We start from the raw sequence: 22,835 nt of genomic DNA, 5'->3' as shown, positions 1-22,835 counted from the left end.
CAAAGTGTCTCAAGGCCACTTGATGAGTAGCAACTGAAAATGCGTGGCCGCGCTCAAACGGATTTAAAGTTAATCGTTTGTCTTTTACAGTTGTACTCGGATATCAAAAAAGTCTGAATGACGTGACGTATCAGATGGGATACTAAATTGCCACGGGAATCGAGGCATTGCACTTGTTCTAAGTCCAAGTGGGAGTCTGAAGGAGTTGAAGGAGATGTCCTTCGACCACGATGGCAATGCGAATAATTTGTCGGATAGGACAATTGATGTGGAAGATCATCAAGTCCGATTGATTTAGGGATCGTAGAGTTGTAGCTAGAGACCAACTACGATCGTCGAATTACGAAGTAATTCGCGGCTAACTTCGATCGGATCCTACAACGGGTTACACATAAGAGTGTCAAATTGATCTAGGATATGACTAGTGGGAGTGAGATATAATCATGGGAGTGTCCCATAAATATATCTCATAGGCCTAAAAAGGAATTAGGCAAAGATAGTACAAAAAGGCCAAAAACAGGGTTTTTGGGCCTTAGCCGATTCGGGCACTTTTAGGGCTCGGATTGGGCTGAATTTTGGAGGGACGCTTCCTTATGTTATGAACATTAAATCTGCCAATTTTGGCTGGTTTTGGACGTCATCTCCTTAGGGAATTGAGAAAATACCAATAGTTGCTATTTTCGACTATTTCCCTAAATCTTATTCTAAAGGGTGTTTTGGGAAACCTAAAAGGAGGTGGATTCTTATTAGGGTTCTATATAAACACTCTTAGGGCAGAGAATAAGGTGTGGAATTTCTCTCTAAGCTTTCTTACTCTACCACATCAAGTAGAGAGGAGAAAGTGAGCTAATTCCCATTAACTATCTATCTAGTCAAAGAAGAAGGTGTTCTTCTTTCCAACCACCATTGGTGTGCTAGCTATACAACAAGGTGGGAGATCAAATTGATTGCTCGTGTCCCAAGTAGAGGAGCTACACTTGAAGCTCTTGGTCTTCTTCAATCAATTCAACTAGTTCGAGGGAAAAGTGATTAAGGTAGTCTACTATCTCCATTAGTTTAATTACTAGTTTTGCATGTGATCCTGGGGATACTAGTGTAGACATTAGATGTCTTATTTCCGCTATAAACACTAGTATAAGGGTTTAAATTCCAACAACTTCACCTCCATTGCTTTCAAAACCTAAGTCAGGTGAGCACCTTTACATTTATTTAGCAGTATCTGAAATAGCTGTCAGTGTTGTTTTGGTAAGAGAAGAGGACGGTAAGCAACTCCCAGTTTTCTACGTCAGCAAGTCTTTACTCGATGCCGAGACTCGGTACAGTCACCTAGAAAAGCTGGCATTAGCTCTGGTGACAGCCGCTAGAAAGTTGAGACCGTACTTCCAATGCCATTCTATTGTGGTCGTCACTGCCTTCCGGATGAAGAATGTCCTACACAAGCCCAACATGTTTGAACGTCTGACTAAATGGGCGGTCGAGCTAAGTGAGCATGACATCACATACCAACCGAGGACAGCGATCAAATCTCAGGTATTAGCTGAGTTCATAGTCGATTTTACTCCTGACTCTCTAGTGCAGGCCCAAAAAGAATTGTTCTATCTCACTGACCTAGACCCTTAGAAGTGGACTTTGTCCGTGGATGGGTCAAGTAATATGAATGGAGCTGGTCTTGGTGTCATCCTAACCTCCTCACAGGGGTACATAGTCCAGCAAGCAATGAGGTGCGAATTTAAAGCAACTAACAATGAGGCAGAGTACGAAGCTTTGATTGTAGGTCTGACCTTGGCTAAAGAATTGGGGATCCGAAACCTTGATGTAAGATCCGACTCACAGTTGGTGGTCAACCAACTTCAAGGTACGTATCAAGCTAAAGATGCCAGGATGACCACCTACTTGGACCATGTCAAGGAAATACAAAAATATTTTCACGAGATAAAGTATGAGCAGGTACCCAGAGCCGAAAATGGGCATGCAGATGCTTTAGCAAACCTTGGTTCGTCCATAGAGACCAAGATAGCTCAGGTTATATGATGAGACATGAAAATGTCCCGTCTAGAATGGGAGGTAATTTTTCTGATCACCCACGAATCTCTTGTAAGTGGGTAATTGTGTGAATTTATTTGCCTCATTTTTTTGCCGAACTGTTTAGTGTAAGTATTTTAGTAAGGGCACAAAACCCAATTACAAGATAGGAGATCGGATTTCATCACCTTTCTCTTGTCCATTTAGGAAACAACATTCACGAACTTAAGCCTCGTTAATAATTAAAATCTGATTTAGACAGTGACCCTAGGGTATCGAGCTCATAAGACCTTCATAAACAACTCGGGAACTCGATTTTTATCTGGACATTCTCAGAGGAAAGATTGTGAGCAATTCTCGTCAAAAAGGCCGCCTCGAGAAGAGGAAACGTTTGCCAAAGGAAGACGGTTATCACAACGTTCATCTGTCTTCCTGGAGAATTGTTTACCGTCTACTCTGATCGAGTAACCTTTATAACAGTCAGAGTTCAAGTGTTGGCCCCCTTTCTTACTTTTCCGTCCATTCCTTCGTGAAATGTCAATAACACATCATGCTCTTACCCAATTTGCCTTTCTGAATAAAGATTTTTGTCAGACCCAAATTTTTTGAAGTTGGGTGTGCATAGGGGAGCATTAAATGCCAGATGTGTCCATTTACTTTTCATTTATTTCTTTTTTCCAAACTCCACAGAACACTTTTTCTTTCTATTTTTACTCATGTTCAAAGAGTACTACTACCTTCTATTAGTCCACCATTAGCTGCAACAGAGAGGTTTGTATGGAATCAAAATCATGATATATCAACCAAACTACAAAACTCAAATAGTAACCCTAGGAAAAGAGAAAATTTTGTTTGAGAAAATGGATATTGCCGTGAACGCCTAAGAGGGTTGTTGTCCATTAATAAGGATCATATGGGCTTGTTAATGGATTTTGTGAAGGAGATAAGTCTTATTGTTGGAGTAGTTTAGATGAGATTAATTATAACAAAGTTGATATGAAAGAAGAAAGAAACAATAATTAGTAAAGAATTAGCTAAAGGTGGTGGCTTTGATTATTCTATTTACTTGATTAATTAAGAGGCAGTGAACATATGAAGAAGATGGGTGATCATCTATTCTTGGTTTGTTTGTTTTCTGTTTCCATGAACAATACTTGATTTCTTCTATATACAGTATGTATAGGACGATTTCTTCTATATAAGTATGACAAGTGTTATGCTAGATTAGTTTGCATGTCAATAATGAAAATTATTCATGTTTACGATGCTTGATCAATATTGAAATGGGTGAAATCCTTTCTCACCCTCTCTCTAAAATTTTCTCTCTCTAAATTTTATCATCTCTTCTGGCGATTGGTTCCGATGATATTTTATTTTGACCATGATTTAAACAGTTTTATTGTTCAGTGATGGAGGTGTGAAGAACAATGGTAAAGGGTTTTATGTTTCCAATTGAGGTTTTGGGATTATAATAGAAAGTTGATGTAGAGGGGGAAATAAGTTTTGTTGCAAATTAAAATGGGAAATAACAAAAGTTAAAAAAAAAAATCTTAAAAAACTTATAAAAGTTAATTTGATTTGAAAGTTTCGGGTTGATTTTAATGGATGTTTTGGGTATTTATGGTGAGTAATTGAAGGGGTATTGATGGTGAGTAAACTTCATTTGAATTGATTTGACAACATAGGGACCATAAACATTCTATGTGCGTCATCTAAGATATGGTAGATATGGGCAAGGGTAAATATGCCAATAAATTGTCAGCTCACTAACGTCTAATGGAGCAAAAGACGGAAAAACGAAAAAGGGGGCCATAATGGAAATTGTGTTAACCATATTCATATACACTCATCAATTGTATTTACTATTTACTTAATGGGTATATCTGTAATTGTACATTTCTTATACTTTCTATAAATACAAATCAGCACAGCCCTATTAGGGCATCTTGACTTCAATATTTGCATGGTATCAGAGCTAATTCCCTAACTTTTCTCTTGGTTTTTTGCGCCGTCATCTTCTTCTTCTTCTTCTTCCTTCAAGCTTCTTTTTTAATGGCAGAATCCGTAGCTCATCAATCATCTCCTACTATCATTTCTTCCCCTTCCCCACCTAACTCCTCTTTCTCCACATCACCTTCCCTCACCAACATCTCTAATCTGGTTTCTATTCGTTTGGATCACTCAAACTATCTCTTATGGCGAAGTCAGCTCCTCCAAATTCTTCACTCTCAAGACCTCTTTAAGTTTATCAGTGGTTCTGTTCCCCCTCCTCCTGAATTCCTTCCCTCTTCCTCTGAAAGCTCCTCTTCTCTTCTTCCCAATCCAGATTATGCTTACTAGTATCGTGTTGATCAAATGCTCCTTTCATGGCTAAATGCCACTATCACTGAACCCATTCTAACTCAAGTATTGGGTCTTTCTTCTTCAAGAGCTGTTTGGGAATCACTTGAACGAACTTTCTCATCCCTCAACTCTGCTCGGCTCATGAATCTTAAACTCCAACTCCAAACCACCAAAAAAAACTCACTCTCTGTTTCTGAATATCTCCTTCGCTTGAAATCTCTCTCTGATTCCTTAGCTGCTATTGGTCATCCAGTAGCTGATGATGGAATGGTGGTTGTTATCCTCTCTGGTCTTGGTCCTGATTATGAAAATTTTGTCACCTCAATGACAACTCGTTCAACACCTCCTTCTTCCTCTGAACTTCACTCTCATCTCTTAACTCATGAATTTCGTCTTCAACTTTTACACCCCCTGTTCCTCAAACTACAGCTCTTTACTCTCAATCCTCTCCTCCTTCTCGCTCTCAATTTTCTGTGCCTAGAGGAAATCGTGGTCGTCATTCTCATCGAGGAGGCCATCGTGGTTCTTACAGAGGATCACATTCGAACAGGGGAGGAAATTTTCGAAACTTTACTAACTTTGTTATGGGTCCTCCACCAGATCGATTCTCTGTTGTCTGTCAATATTGTGGTCGCCATGGCCACTCTGCTCGTCAATGTTATCAACTCACTCGTCAAAGTGATCTATCTCAGTCTTTTGCTGCTCTCAGCCTTGATTCTGTTCATTCTGATCCAAATTGGTATGTCGACTTAGGTGCTACCTCTCATATTGCTTCAGATAATGTCTCTGTTCTCTCTCGATCTGATGCACCTACCTTTGATCATATAATGGTTGGCACAGGACAAACCGCCTCTGTTTCTTGCATTGGTAACATTTCCATAAACTCAAATTTCTTACTTAAGAATGTTTTAATCGTTCCTTCTTTTAAAAAGAACCTCATCTCAATATCTAAATTACTTCAAGATTTTAATTGTTTTGTTCTTTTTCATCACAACGACTTCTTCATTCAGGACCTTCCCACCGAGAAGACACTCCTCGCCGAAACGATTGAAGATGGACTGTTTCGTCTTTCTCCAGCTCAGTCATCTCCTCTTCCTCTCTTTGCTCAATCATTGTCTCCTGGTACTCGAACCTCTGCAGATGTGCGGCACTCGAGACTTGGTCATCTTCACCTGCAAGCTTTAAATTCCCTAGTTATTACTGATGTGTTACCATTAACAAAGTCTGTAATGACTAAATCAAAATGCATTAGTTGTATTTCTGCTAAACACCATCAGTTTCCTTTTGTCTCTGTTAATCACTCTGCTACTTTTCCAAATGAATTAATCCATTCTGATTTGTGGGGACCTTTGCCTACTACATCTGCCTCAGGTTTTCGATTTGTTCTTCTATTGATAGTTGATTTTACTCGTTTTACCTGGTTATATTTCATGAAAACAAAATCAGAGGTTGAAACACACTTCAAAACTTTTAAAACCATGGTTGAGAAACAATTTTCAAAACCAATAAAAATTTTACAAACAGATGGAGGAGGAGAGTATGTTAACAAATCTCTCTCTACTTATCTTCTTCAACATGGAATTCTTCACAGAAGATCCTGTCCTACACACCCCAACAAAATGGGGTTGCGGAGAGAAAAATTCGCCACTTAATTGAAACTTCTCTTTCTCTTCTTTATCAAGCTTCGGCACCATCTTCTCTTTGGCCTGATGCCTTCTTAACATCCATCTACATTATTAATCGACTTCGAACCCAAATTCTTGGTGGTTTAACCCCTTTTGAGAAATTAACAAACCGAAAACCTGATTACAATTTCTTTCGAATTTTTGGTTGTAGATGTTTTCCCCTGTTAACTCCATATAGATCTTCGAAACTTGATTTTAAAACCAAATCTTGCATTTTCATTGGGTATAGCACAGATCATAAAGGATATCGTTGCTTGGATGAAAGTTTTGATTGAGTTTACATCTTTCGTAATGTCATTTTTGATGAAACAATTTTTCCCTTTTCTAGTTCATCAGCGAAATCACCATCTTCTCTCTCCTCCATTCCTTCTGGTTCTTCACCTCTGATTTTAACTTGGACTCTTCGAAATGATAAACAACCTTCTCTCTCTCCCTCTCCAGCTGTCCCAAATCAACGCCATTTCACTCCTCCAGTTGTGGTATCTCCTTCTCCACGTCCTCAAAACTCTCCACGTGTAGTGGTCCCAAACCATTCACGCTTATCCTTATCTGATAATATTCCTCTGCCACCTGTTTCTACTTTACCACAGTTGTCGAGCGTTCTCCCACCTTTATTTGCCACGACCTCTCCTCCTGATCAAAACGCGTTGTCCTCACCTTTCCAAATCAGAACACGTCTTCTGTTCCAAACCCAGACCACACGTCGTCTTTTCCCCAATTAATACCCTCTACTGAATTGAATTCTGCTCCTTCTTCTTGTTCTGGTCCAAATGTTTCTTCCATTCCTCCTCCATTACCAATCCCTTCCTCACACCCAATGATTACTAGAAGTAAAGACGGAACTAGAAAACCAAAAATATATTTGTCGGATACAAAATCATTTGCTTCTTCTTCACAAATGAATCCTTTGGCCTTTGAAGAACCCAAAAAAATGGGAATTAGCTATTATTTAAACAAACTCTTGTAGGAGAGTTGAACATCTCGATTAAAATCCACACAAAAACGTGATAGATGGTCGAATTCTTCAGTATTTTCAAAGCGAGAAAAGGCAAGAGAGAGAAAGAAAGTTGACCATTACTTGGGTTTCTTGTTGTGAACCGTCCATGAGAGGGAGAGAGAGAGATTTGAAGATCTAAAGACAAATATGGAAATGGAGATGATGGTGGTTGTAGTGATGGTAGCAGTGAACTAGTGATGGTAATAGTAAATGAGAGATGAAAGATGAAAAACATAAAAATATTTTCAAAAATAAATTTAACTGTTAAAATTGATTAACTGAAATACTTGAACACTGGACAAATATGAAAAAGAAATCGAATCAGGGTCAAATTAGAATTAACCCATCAACGTGTTAGTGGATACTGAATAGGAAGAAATTCTTCCGAAGAATCTGATGCTACTTTCTTTCACACTTTATCCTTTCCCCCCTCTTTTTAGGTGTTCTTTTTTCACTTTTTTTTCACTATGGGACTCTTTTTCTCTGTCGCGGGAGTACTTTGCAAAAAAATAAGGTGTAAAGTAAAGACGTTTTGACACCGCCCAAAACACGTCACTATATTTTGACTTCTTCATACATGTGGCCATGTGGGACCAAATCAATATTGATGGGCCTAAAAATAGGTCTATTCCCGCAAGTATACGGGGTCAAGTTATAGTATTTATAATAAGATCGAGTATCGTCCCAAGGGATAAGTAGGCAATTTCGGATATTGACGGCGAGTTTAGCCCAATAATCAAAATGTCAATAGCTAACTCAGACTAACACACACACACTCCACTCATAAATTTGATGATTGATTTGTAAAGAAATAAGAAAATAAATAAAACTAACTAAACCTATCTAAGAAAGAGGGGAGAAGATATCTAAGGTTATAAAATCCACCACATAATTTCACTTTATAAAACAAGCACTTAATTACTTAAATCTCTTTTATATTTACTCGGGATCCAATATAATGAACTATTTGGATTCCGGATGATATTCTAGATAAAACAATTTTATAATCACTAATTCTAATTGTCTTCCTTATAGATGGTTCGGATCGCTTAACTATTATCCATCATCTAAAAAGCATACTTCATCTAACAACTTAACGAAAGTATGAAATATCTAATTATGAGGCATGAGTAATAGAAAGAGAATTCAATCCATATAGATAAACAATTAATAGACATTAAAGCACATCAAAGGATTTAATTAATCGAGAACAAGTATTATAAAGATCCAAAATGGCACATAAATGGACTACTTAAAACATGCATTAATTAACAAATCCCTTTTCTCATGTATAACTCAAAATCTAACATAATAAACTATTTAGATTTCGGAATATATTCTTTCATAACACGATTCAAAATCAAGAATGTATGATTGACTATCATATAAGACTAATTTCCTACACTATCACTCAAGATTTAAAAGGCATATCTCATCTAATAATTCAATAAAAGCATGAAATATCTAATTATAATACATGAATGACAATAAGGTTATAGAATCAACATGAAATGACAATCAATAGGCATTGAAGCTCAATACAAGGATTCATTGATTTATAACATATCTCAAAATAAGCCCAAATATGGGTTTTATTCACAACCTTAGATTGCTAAATTAACTATACATGGAATCTAGAATACCATTCATTGACATTGTGAAATAAATGAAAATACTAAGAAATTAATGGAAAGAAATCACCAAGAATGTTCAAACTCCATATTCCCATGTATCTCCATTTTAACCAAGATTTGCTCCATTTATGCTCAAGAATTTTACTCCAAGAAATCCAAGTAATAGCTATTTTATTGCCACCCAAATAAGAAAAAGAAAGAGAAAGAAGAAATTAGATCTAGAAAGTTGGAAAGAAGAGATGAAGAGGGTAAAGATGATAGAAGAATATGGAAGGAAGAAGAAGAAGACTATTAATGGAAGAAAAGTAACGGTAGAGAAGAAGATGGAAAAAGAATGGAAAGGAAATGGATTTAGTAGTAGAGAAGAAAGATTAGGTAAGAGGAAGTAGTATGAGAATAGAGAAGAAGGGATATTGAGAAGAGGGAGGATATTAGGTAAGAAGAGGTATTAGAGAAGGAGTATGAGAGGGTTTGCAAGTCTAGGTTTTAATGGAGGAGAAAGGGACTTATTTATAGGTGGGTTAGGGTTTTTGGTGGGTTAAATTGGTAAAATGTGAAAAAGAGAGGGGTTATTGTGGGAATTAAAGGGTTAAAACAACAAAACCCTAAATTATTCAAATAAGGCTGGCGGCTACTAGGGTTTGGTTGGGTTTCAGATGCTATGGTGCTTCTCGGCTGAGCAATTAACGTGCGGCAGCAAACAGTAGCCGTCGGATCAAAGGACGCGGGATCTAGACAGACAGGAAGCTGCCACGCGTCCAGGAGCACGGAGATTAAACTGCTTCGGGTGCACGGAATACTAAGCAATTGAGCTGAATCGCAGCAACCGTTGGATCTTGATGACGAGGAAGGTTGCGGCTGCGATTAAAACGTAGGAGCGGGACTACTGAAATAGGATACAACGCGTTACATTGGATCGATGACCGGGAGAAACCTCGTGCGTTGATCTGAAGGACGCGGAAGCCAACGGATGAGATTAAAACGTTGGTCCGAGAGCATGGAGGTTAAGTTGCTACGGGCTACACAGAAGCATTAGACGCTCAGCAACCGTCGGATCTTCATAACGCGGCAGGGAACGGATGAGATTAAAAGGTGGGAGCGGGACTACTAGAGCAAGATGCGACGCGCTACACTGTATCAGGCTTATAAGGGCCATTTCGATGTCCAGCGGGAACACGGGATTTCGATGCTCCAACCTCCGAACTACGACACGTGTGTGCTGGTATACCGCGTGCCCGAATTTCTACCAAAAGTGTCCCACCAAGTCAACAGCATTTGACCCAACTTTGACTTTGGCTAATTCCTTCGTCCGGACTCCGATTTGACTTCCGTTTTCTCCTACGGACTCGTCTCGACCTCTACTTTTCAACCACGCACTGACCTTGGCCAAATTACCAGAATGTCCTTGCCTCCAAATGACCAAAATACCCTTCATGCATCTTTTCCTCGTTTTTAACCGTTTTTTCACATTTAACTCCGCAAAAGACACCTAATCAAGAAAACCAACCATTTTATTATAATAAAGACTCGAAACGAACTAACTCGACTAAATTAAACGACTAAGATGGGACATTTTCATGACCCATCAAACATCCCCAAACTTAGATTTTGCTAGTCCTCGAGCAAAACAAAACAAAAGAAAAGACCTAACTCACTTTCGGAGGAATCCCGGTTGCATTTAGCATATGCAACAAGCCGTTAAACCCCTAGGTTGCCCTAGTGGACGAGTGTGGTCTCGTGAGGGTTTCCATAGATGACACCCACAAACATCATGGTTTCAAATACACAAGGATCCAAAATCCAAATCGTAGATAAGCATGATTGATATAGTAAAGGGTTTAAGCATGTCAACACATAATGAATCAAGTAAATAAGTTCTTGTAAAAGCTAAAGGCCCCTTCACTAATTATCTTACCCTAAAATGCAAGTGTCATACCATAATAAGCACATCTATGTTCCGAAGTCACAAAACCTTGATTCCCAAGTTTGTACATTTCGCCTCGACTTCGGCCTCACGGACATACACTCCAAAAATGAAATCACTCAAGAATGGTTCGCTCGTATGTGTGAGTGTGATCACGACTATAGACTCAACACATAAAAAGGGGTGAGGACAACATTTTGGAACGAATGATCTTCGAAAAGGAATTAGCCACTAAATAGAGTGGGGAAGCTCACTCACCCTTCTCACCCATTCTACCCTCTAAAAATGTCTTCTAAAGTTTAGCGGATACTATAGATGGATGACGATGGTGGATTCCCGAGAATTTTGACCTCTTCATTATGGTAGAACCTCTTAAGCATCTCAACATTTGTTTCTTGCTTCGAATACTTATTCATGAACAAAAACACTAACACATATATACAATCACATCACTCACACAAAAGAGCTAACACATGCTCAAACATACACAAAAATCACTTTATTTCACTTCTTTTTTTTTCTTTTTCTTTTTTTCATATCACTTTTTTTTCATTTTTCATTTTTTTTTTTTTTCATTTTTTTTTCATTTTTTTTTCTCATAACACAAATATAGTCAACCAAAACAAAATACTACACACACAACTCTATTCTTGCAATCAACTTTTCATTTCATACTTGCTTTTGACATTCTTCATTCTTCTATCTCATGTCTTCATTCTCGGGATATAAGATGATGGATGGTGATGGAGTATCCGCTATCCTCTAGTTGGCATTCTCATTGGGTTTCATGGACTACAAGGGCAAGGTTAATTCGCTATCCTAATGTCACTCCTAGTGGCTAAGGAAATTGAGCACACGAGAACAAATGAGCTCTTTTACAAGTTACGAGGTTGAGTAGCTCTTCATTCTACTCGGAGTTAGCGCGGAAGAGTACACTCGAATGGCAATTTAGGCTTTGAGCTCTCACATGGGTTAAGTCTCCACTAATGACTACTTTAGGTCTCTTAGAAATGTTTCTTCTTCACTAAGATGTAACTCACATGGCACAACACAAACACTAAAAGACTCGACTTTCATGCAAAGGCCATTAGCAATCATAAAACTCATCAACTCGACACATATGCATCAAAATTCTTAAAACTATCACTAGAATCACATGCAAATCTACTCAAAATGTTCAAAATTTTCAAATTTTGGCTAATTTGAACCCTTTTGTCTTTGAAACCCATGGTCATGCATTGGTTATGGTCATATCCCGCATCCCCAAACTTAAAACTAACATTGTCCTCAATGTTCTAAGCATATACTCACCAAAAGATAAAGAGACACGTCAATCTAAAGAGAAGAGTGGAGAGATATTACCATAACCGAAGGAGATAAAAGATGATACTACCAAGGCTCATGTATAAAAAGGTTCCAAGTTGACGCCAAGCTCGCGCCATCCCCAAACTTGGAACAAACCTTGCCTTAGAAGTAAAACATATATCAACAGATATCATGAGAATGAATCACATAAAAAAAACATGACCACATACAAAATCTACCACTAACGTGGGTATACACGATTGCATTGAGCTATGTAATTAGCCTTTAATTCTCTTGATTTTACACAAGAACACGAGTTATGTCTCGTGGAGGGTTTCCAGTGATGATACCCACAAACATCAAGACTCATCTCAATCGACCTAACGATCATAAAGCAAAAGACGAAAAATTTGGGGGTCAACCCAAAGAAAGCTATATGCAGGTGCTAATCGTCTCAAAAAAAGATAAAGAATACGAAGTGCACATGAGACGATAAAAGAAAACAAGCCATCCCCAAACTTAGTGGGTGCACAGTCCACTAAGTAGGTATAGATAGAAGGAACGACAACAAAGAAATCATCAAAAGGATCGACATACATGTGAAGAGTCAAAATATCAGTCGAAGGCAAAAAATCATCTGAAAGCTTAGTGGACAGAATATCCACTATGTCCATAGACGTCTTTGGAAAGACGTCTGAAATGTCCCAAAAGGGATCAACAACCGAGTTTGAGATCATGTGGAAAGTCGAGCTAGACTCTAAGGGTAAGGCAGTATGCTCGGGGACCAAGTCAAGGTCCATGGTTTCCTTAGGTAAATAGTCTGACAAACTATCCAACATGTCTCTAACTACTACGTCATCAATATCCTCAAAGACATCTGGGGCCTCGCAGTCAGTTATAATATCAGGCCTTCCTAGCATTGCATCTAAGACTGACTCCTTACAGGTGTCAAAAATTGGATAGTTCGGAATCGTGTCATCCTCAAACTTGCTCGTAGAGCCATCACCCTAAACATCAACGTCTAATGTAGTCCTATGATGGTGAGACGACAAATGGTGAGGAAACGAGACAACAAGGTTATCAGTTTGTTCAAGCTCTTGGGCCCTCTCAGTTGATTCGTCGACATTTAACTTAGTACTAGGGTATGACGTATTACCCTCGCCATCGGACCTAGTACCCTCTTGAGTTTGGGGTGGTAAAACCCCTTCCTCGTCGGCTAATAACTGTGACATCATCATCTCTAATGGATGATTTAGAGATTCTAATTGATGATTTAGAGACTCAAACCCCTGATGTAACTCTTGTTGCATTTGAATCTGCGTCTGTTCAAATCGATACTGTGTTTCTTCAAGTTGTAACATCATTTCAGTCAGACGACTCACAGACTCTAATTGAGATTTATCTTCAAGAGTCTCTTCATGATAAGGCTCACAAGTGTAATTAAATGAAGACTCTTGATAATAACTCCCACCATACACGCTAGGATGATACCTACTTCTAAAGTCATTGGTCTCAGAATAGTGTGGACTGTAAGGTCTCTCATACATATTTAGTGTCGGACCATATCCATCACTAATTTGACCATCTCTATACATATGTCGGTATTCTCCTAGGGTCATACGAGATCGGTCAGGCTCAAATGGTCTATTCCCCTCACTAATCGAAACATCCCTACACATCCTTTGGTATTCACCTGAGGTCATATCAGGTCGGTTAGTGCGGGGAATCCTCGAAATAAGCTCATCATCATCAACATCGAATGGCCAACCGTTATAAGAACGTGACATGATCTCACAATGCTCAAGGAACTAACAAACAAGCTATCAATGCAAATCAAAACTTATCCAACCAATCACACACAAGTAAGAAAGAAAGAGATAGAATACGATACTAGCGGATGCTCCTCTCGTTTCGTTCTTCCTTCCGATTCCTTTCTGATTCTTTTGTTCCCCTTCGCTCCTATGTTCCTGTTTTTTGGCTTTTCTCTTAAAGTGGTACCTGAAAAAAAAAGAAAAGATAAGAAACTACGAAAATAAAGAAAGAAAAACGTCTAAGTTAACAAATAACACTAAACTAATGAACAAAACAAGCAAACTATATCCAAACTATTAAACCTATCCCCGGCAGCGGCGCCAAAAACTTGATGGGCCTAAAAATAGGTCTATTCCCGCAAGTATACGGGGTCAAGTTATAGTATTTATAATAAGATCGAGTATCGTCCCAAGGGATAAGTAGGCAATTTCGGATATTGACGGCGAGTTAAGCCCAATAATTAAAATGTCAATAGCTAACTCAGACTAACACACACACACTCCACTCATAAATTTGATGATTGATTTGTAAAGAAATAAGAAAATAAATAAAACTAACTAAACCTATCTAAGAAAGAGGGGAGAAGATATCTAAGGTTATAAAATCCACCACATAATTTCACTTTATAAAACAAGCACTTAATTACTTAAATCTCTTTTATATTTACTCGGGATCCAATATAATGAACTATTTGGATTCCGGATGATATTCTAGATAAAACAATTTTATAATCACTAATTCTAATTGTCTTCCTTATAGATGGTTCGGATCGCTTAACTATTATCCATCATCTAATAAGCATACTTCATCTAACAACTTAACGAAAGTATGAAATATCTAATTATGAGGCATGAGTAATAGAAAGAGAATCCAATCCATATAGATAAACAATTAATAGACATTAAAGCACATCAAAGGATTTAATTAATCGAGAACAAGTATTATAAAGATCCAAAATGGCACATTAATGGACTACTTAAAACATGCATTAATTAACAAATCCCTTTTCTCATGTATAACTCAAAATCTAACATAATAAACTATTTAGATTTCGGAATATATTCTTTAATAACACGATTCAAAATCAAGAATGTATGATTGATTATCATATAAGACTAATTTCCTACACTATCACTCAAGATCTAAAAGGCATATCTCATCTAATAATTCAATAAAAGCATGAAATATCTAATTATAATACATGAATGACAATAAGGTTATAGAATCAACATGAAATGACAATCAATAGGCATTGAAGCTCAATACAAGGATTCATTGATTTATAACATATCTCAAAATAAGCCCAAATATGGGTTTCATTCACAACCTTAGATTGCTAAATTAACTATACATGGAATCTAGAATACCATTCATTGACATTGTGAAATAAATGAAAATACTAAGAAATTAATGGAAAGAAATCACCAAGAATGTTCAAACTCCATATTCCCATGTATCTTCATTTTAACTAAGATTTGCTCCATTTATGCTCAAGAATTTTACTCCAAGAAATCCAAGTAATAGCTATTTTATTGCCACCCAAATAAGAAAAAGAAAGAGAAAGAAGAAATTAGATCTAGAAAGTTGGAAAGAAGATATGAAGAGGGTAAAGATGATAGAAGAATATGGAAGGAAGAAGAAGAAGACTATTAATGGAAGAAAAGTAATGGTAGAGAAGAAGATGGAAAAAGAATGGAAAGGAAATGGATTTAGTAGTAGAGAAGAAAGATTAGGTAAGAGGAAGTAGTATGAGAATAGAGAAGAAGGGATATTGAGAAGAGGGAGGATATTAGGTAAGAAGAGGTATTAGAGAAGGAGTATGAGAGGGTTTGCAAGTCTAGGTTTTAATGGAGGAGAAAGGGACTTATTTATAGGTGAGTTAGGGTTTTTGGTGGGTTAAATTGGTAAAATGTGAAAAAGAGAGGGGTTATTTTGGGAATTAAAGGGTTAAAACAACAAAACCCTAAATTATTCAAATAAGGCTGGCGGCTACTAGGGTTTGGTTGGGTTTCGGATGCTATGGTGCTTCTCGGCTGAGCAATTAACGTGCGGCAGCAAACAGTAGCCGTCGGATCAAAGGACGCGGGATCTAGACAGACAGGAAGCTGCCACGCGTCCAGGAGCACGGAGATTAAACTGCTTCGGGTGCACGGAATACTAAGCAATTGAGCTGAATCGCAGCAACCGTTGGATCTTGAAGACGCGGAAGGTTGCGGCTGCGATTAAAACGTAGGAGCGGGACTACTGAAATAGGATACAACGCGTTACATTGGATCGATGACCGGGAGAAACCTCGTGCGTTGATCTAAAGGACGCGGAAGCCAATGGATGAGATTAAAACGTTGGTCCGAGAGCATGGAGGTTAAGTTGCTACGGGCTACACAGAAGCATTAGACGCTCAGCAACCGTCGGATCTTCATAACGCGGCAGGGAACGGATGAGATTAAAAGGTGGGAGCGGGACTACTAGAGCAAGATGCGACGCGCTACACTGTATCAGGCTTATAAGGGCCATTTCGATGTCCAGCGGGAACACGGGATTTCGATGCTCCAACCTCCGAACTACGACACGTGTGTGCTGGTATACCGCGTGCCCGAATTTCTACCAAAAGTGTCCCACCAAGTCAACAACATTTGACCCAACTTTGACTTTGGCTAATTCCTTCTTCCGGACTCCGATTTGACTTCCGTTTTCTCCTACGGACTCGTCTCGACCTCTACTTTTCAACCACTCACTGACCTTGGCCAAATTACCAGAATGTCCTTGCCTCCAAATGACCAAAATACCCTTCATGCATCTTTTCCTCGTTTTTAACCGTTTTTCACATTTAACTCCGCAAAAGACACCTAATCAAGAAAACCAACCATTTTATTATAATAAAGACTCGAAACGAACTAACTCGACTAAATTAAACGACTAAGATGGGACATTTTCATGACCCATCAAATACCACAAAAGAAGACTGTAAAATTCAAGCCGATTTGATTAACAAGACAAATTTACCTTTAATAACAATTATACCCTTTGTACTAGGTTGTACATAAAACCTACGTATATTTTTCCTAGTGTATGCTACCACCGACCATTTTGTATACTCTGTCACACAGTTTTTTTCTCAACTTATCGCTCTAGTACGTAAAGTATTCGTATTTATGGAGATGGTAGAGATGACAAAGAAACTGAAGACAAAAATGAAAACAAGAAAGGTGCACTTCTGAGAAAAGATTAAAATGTAGGAGTTGTAAAATAAATGAACTCCTAATTATTTAGATTTTAAAATTAGAACAATAATTTTTTGGGTTCTTAGTCCAAAAATTTGCACCTGTACAACATTTGGTACACCATAATATTAATATAGGATTTTAAGCCAAAATAATAATTATAATGGATATTTAGTCCAAATTGATCCATCTCTATAGAAAAAACAGATCTCTGCCATTTCTATTTAATCATAATACCCATTATAACCTTTTATATAAGAAAAACTCCACTTTTGAAAATCGGTTCTCAAAATTCTCTTTCTTTTTTTCTCAGATTTTTCGATTGATTTCAAACTTACTATTTGTTTCGCAATATACACGTTATTTAGTATCAATTACGTATATTTCAACAACAAAATACATTTAGTGTAGTTAAAGTATGTCTAGATGTCAAAGTTACTGTGTTTTCCTGTTTATTGATTCTTGTTTTGTTTCATAAATAACGTGTTATTTATTGTTAAAGTTTCATACTTTCTTCCAAAAAGAAAAAGGACTAAACTCTTATTTTCTGAGAAGATTGAACCTTAATCTCTTTTTGAATTTTATTTTGGACATAAAATCCATGAACCCTTAGAACAACCATGGGCATAATAGTAATATTGAGTTCTTTGATTATTATCCTTAAATGTGCTTTTCTAGCTACTAATGGAGTTTGAGTGCTTAAAGAGAATTCCACCAAACTAATTTCTTCTTCTTCTTTGTCTCTGAAATAAAAGGAGCACCATCTGCAATAATATAGAGAGAGAGAGAGAAAGAGAGATGGGTGATGCAAAGGTAGAGAAATTGCAAGACTAGCTTAATGGAGGATGGAGAGCTTTGGTCCTTGTTCTTAGAGCATCTTCAGCCCCAGCCGGGCGGAGGCCATAAATTCAAATTTATGGCCTCCGCCCGGCGCTCCAAGCCCAGCAGCTTGGAGCGGAGGCTGGAGCCCCAACATCAGTCGCCCCTAACATTAGGGGCGACTGAAGGGGGTCCCCATGTGACCGTTGGGGTCCCCAACGGTCACATTGGGGACAGATCTGGCCGTTGGTTTATCCAACGGCCAGATCTACCTTATTTTTTTTTTATTTTTTTGAAAAAATAATTAAATATAAAATTAGCTAAAAAATAACTTAAAAATCAAAACAACCATTAATAATGAAATTATATTAATACAAACCGACTTTTGCATTAAAAATCCGACGATCCAAAACACAAAACTAATAATCCGACGATAGAAAACACATTACTAATAATCCAACAACCAAAAGTTATTCATTGCCATCGTTTGATCTCGTATTCCATAAGTGTTCGATAAGATCTGCCTTCAACCGAGAATGAGTATTTTGACTTCTAATTCGACCTACACGTCCAAGCACTTCGTCCGATAAGTCTTCTCCACGCTCTTTCGGACCCATTTCACATCCCTCAATATTGGTTGTAACATGTGGACCTTCGTCTTCAATAATCATGTTATGCATTATGATACATGCCTTCATAATGTCACTCATGGTCTTTACGTCCCACCAACGTGACGGTCCCCGAATAATTCCCCAACGAGCTTGCAGTACACCAAAAGCTCGTTCAACGTCTTTTCGAACCGACTCTTGTCTTTTGGCATAATATTCTTCTTTTGGACCATGTGGATTAGCAATAGTTTTAACTAAAGTACTGATGTGACACTAAAATGTCACATTTGGAAAGCCTAACTTAGACTAATTATTCCTTTTCGAGTGTTATCAATAATATTTTATGTGTTTTTCTTGTTTAGGTACCATATTTGGAGCTAAACATGGAATTCGGAATAAAGATGGCGAATTATCACTATCATTTCATGTGCCCAAAATGAGAGAAAAAGACTTCAAGCAAATCAAATGAGAAGAGGAGTCAAAGACGAGGCCAACGGTGAAAACGGAAGTCAATTCCGAGTTCGGATGGGGAAGTTGTGGAAGAAGAAGTCGAGGTTCGGTCTTTAAACAAAGATTCTATGAAGGCACCCCCCTTGATTTCCAAGTGAAGATTAAAGCCCAAGTCTAAAACCCAAGAGCCTAGATATGAAGGAACAAAACCCAAGCCCAAAGAAGATGAAAGAAGGAAGAGATTTTGGAGGCACCCTCTTTATGGACTCAAGTTTGAGTCAAAGTCAAGTCTTGACTAAGTCTAGGGTTTGAGTAAAAAGAGAGGGTCAAGACACTATTCATCTTCTTCCTCATTCATCTTCTTCCCCAAACAAGAGAGAGAAAAGAGGCTAAAGGTGCTAGGGTTTGTGAGAGTTTGAGCTAGAGAGGGAAAAAGAGAGAAGAAGGAGGTGTCGGCCAAGCTTGGCCGGCCATCACTAAGGCCGGCCAAAGCTTGGCCGGCAAAGTCGCGGGACAGCAAAGGAGCACGGGATGGAGCTGCTACTCGAGCTTTCACGGCACAGCAAGCTTGGAGTCTTCGGCTCGGGCTGGTGAGAGCATGGACCGGGACAAAGAAGGCAGCAGCTCAACATTTCAAGCTTTCATGGAGCTGCTGCTCGGGATTTTCAAGGGGAGGCACGGGACAGTTGCATTCATGCTCGGGATGACCTAGAGGAAGCACGGGACGGAGCAGCTCTGGCCGGCATGGACGCATTTGGCTCGACCGGACCTTGCTTGGCCGGATTTCATGTCTTCTCGGCCGGAGTTATGTAGGGGTTTCCGGCCACTTTCTTGGCCGGAAACCTTAGGGCTTTTACTCCCCATCATCTTGGCTAGCTTCCCACATGGTTTGATTTGATTTTGGGTGAAAAATCTCTAGAGAGAGAAAGCTTGATGAAGCTTTAATGGTGGATGTTCTTGAGATGGAGAAGATGATGATGAGTGCTATGGGGAAATCTGATTTTTACTCGGGGACACCTAAATTGCATTTTTAAAGGGAAATCCAGAATTTTGCTACGGGGAGATCGACTACACTTAGAGACTCAATTTTCTCGACGAACCTAGCCTCAAACCACATCGAAAAAGGGGGATTTCTCATCATCTTCTTTTCATTTATTACTTATTCACCATGTTAGCTAAATCAAGTGTGTCGATTATATGAGATGAAATGTGATGAATTTGTGATTATGTTTAATATGATTTGATGTTTTGATTATGAATTGATGTTCATTTGATATGACTAGGGATTAACCGAATTAGGCGTTTGTTTGACTAGGTATGATCTCCGGATATACGTAGTACTTATAGACATCACCTTAGGAGTCGAACATCGCTTGTATTTGACACATTAAATCGGACAATGCATAGTTGTAGATTTATCATTATGGATTCCCGGATTTCGATACATGAACTCTCGTATTCGGATACTCTTGAAGCATGATTTGAATGTGATGATTGGCTTATTATTTGTTTACATGTGAGTTTAATTGTCTTCGTCTAGTTTTATAAACTAGAAGCCTCGATCGTAATCGTCTATTGACACGAACTTTGATAATGCGTACTTCGTTTGATAATCGATGCTTAGTGACGTTTGATCGATTATACTTAGTTTGACGTATTATGCTTATTAGTGTCATACTTGTTCATTCTCAATTCATTAGATGGTGTGTGTAAGTTTGATAGTCGATGCTTAGTGACGTTTGATCGGTTATGCTTAGTTAGACACATGATGCTTAGAATTGTCAATGTGGGTGAAGTTAATTACACTTTCATGTCAATAGATACATAGTATTTGTCATTTTCGATCTTGTGGATCGAAGTATTCGTCTCAATTAACTTTTACCCGAATCAACTCTTACCGTCTCCCGACTCTTGTTTCTCCGACTCTTCTCTCGAATCTCTCTCGCCCATTTACTTTGTTGTTTAGTTTAGTTTATTTTACTTGTTTGCTTTATTCTCTTATCACCTTATTATATCAAAACCCCCCATTTATCTTTGTTTCTTTTCCCTTTTTAGTCTAAGTGAGCTTGTAATATCTAGACCGAGGGATAAGACCCTTTGATATCCAAACTACCTTCCTATCCTTGGATCGATCCCGGTTTTACCGGTTACTACTTGATACCTCCGCTTGGGTGTGCAACCTTTTCGGGTGCATCAAGTTTTTGGCGCCGCTGCCGGGGATAGGTTTAGTAGTTAGGATAGCGTTAGTTGTTTTGTTCATTAGTTTAGTGTTAGTTGCTTCTTAGACGTCTTTATTTTATTTTGTACTTTCTTAATTTCATTTTCCTTTAGGTACCATTATAAGAAAAGAGCCAAAAGTGACATAAAGGCGAAAGAAAAGGAAGGAATCGAGAAGCTAAGGAAAAGGCGAAAGAAAGGAGAGGAGCACTCGATAGTATCACTTTCTATCTCTTCCTTTTTACTTGTGTGTGATTGTTAGTCTATAAGTGTTTGTTCCCATATTGCGATTGTGTGTTACTATCCTTGAATATTGTGAGATCATGGCAAGTTGGTCATTTGATGAGAATGACCTTATGCGAACTCTTTCCAACACTAGTCGACCATCTACAAGTCATCAGGACTACTCAAACTTACATAGGAATGATCCGACTAGTGATAGGAATAGGCGAGTTGAGTCTGACCGACCTAGGATGACCATGGGTGAATATCGACGGATGTATGGAGTCGGTGAGACTCGTCATGAATATGGTTTTAGGGATTATGAGCATGAGGGTAATCAACCCCGTAAGAGTCTTCGAGACTATCGACAAGAATTTGGGATGACAACACCTTCACGTATGAATTTGTCATTTGATGAGGACCGTAGTTCCATTAGTATTGATCGACCACGTCGAAGTCTTCGTGACTATCGACAAGCATATATGAACGGTCCATTTAGTGATGACAATTCTCGACTCGATGATTCCACTCAAAGAGTCGAGTCTAGGTATCTACATGTAGGTAGTGAAGAAAGGACCATGGAGACTATTAGCCCGGTTTGTGCTATTTGTGCGAGCTTAGACCACTTGACCGAGTATTGTCCCATGATCCGTGTTCCGCGAGAGTCTTCGTCTAGTTATACTCATGTGCCTTATTACGAGGAGATGTCTGAAGAGACTCTCCAATTAGTTTTAGAGTACCAAACTAGATTTAATCGAGATATAACGGAGATCACGGAACGGATTCTCAAAATTGTTGATAGACTTGAGTCAGAGCCTATCGTCGACGAGGAAGGGGTTTGCGCACCCCAAACTCAAGAGGAGACTATGAATGATGGTGAGGGTAATACACCTAACTCTAGTCTTAAGTTAAATGTCGATGAAGCTCCTGATAGACCATGTGAGATTGAACAGACCGATGACCCTTGTTGCTCACTCCCTCGACCATTGTCATCTCATCATGATCATACTACATTAGATTGTAATGTTCAGGATGATAGCTCTACGAGCAAGTTTGGGGATCACACGATGTTGAACTTTCTAACTTTTACCACTTGTGATTATTTGGATGGTTTATGTAGAATGGAAGGTGTTATGCCTAACTTTGAGGCTCCCGATGCCTTTAAGGACGTCGATGACATAGCAGTTAGAGACGTAATGGATAGTTTATCGGACCATTTACCTAAGGAACTTATGGACCTTGACTTGGTCCCCGAGCCTATTGCCTTACCCTTAGAGTCTAGTTCGACCTTCCAAGTGATCTCAGACTCGGTTGTTGACCCCTTATGGGACACTTCGGATGTCTTTCCTAGCATGTCTAGGGACTTAGTGGATGTTTTATCCACTAAGCTTGAGTTTGATTATTTGCCTCGGACTGACCTCCTCCCACTTCCCTTATATGTCGACCCTTTTGACGACTTTTTAGTCGTCGCTCCTAGCATTTATGCGTACTTAGTGGACCGTGCATCCACTAAGTTTGGGGATGGTCTCTTTTCGCTTTTAGTCTCACGTGCACTTATATGGTTCGATATTATTGT

The sequence above is a fragment of the Eschscholzia californica genome, unplaced genomic scaffold (genome assembly GCF_041429995.1).
Source record: "Eschscholzia californica isolate CP2 unplaced genomic scaffold, dmEscCali1.0.p SCAF_6, whole genome shotgun sequence".
Lineage (NCBI taxonomy): Eukaryota > Viridiplantae > Streptophyta > Magnoliopsida > Ranunculales > Papaveraceae > Eschscholzia > Eschscholzia californica.
The sequence above is the reverse complement of the archived record's forward strand: the minus strand, read 5'-3'. Positions refer to the sequence as shown.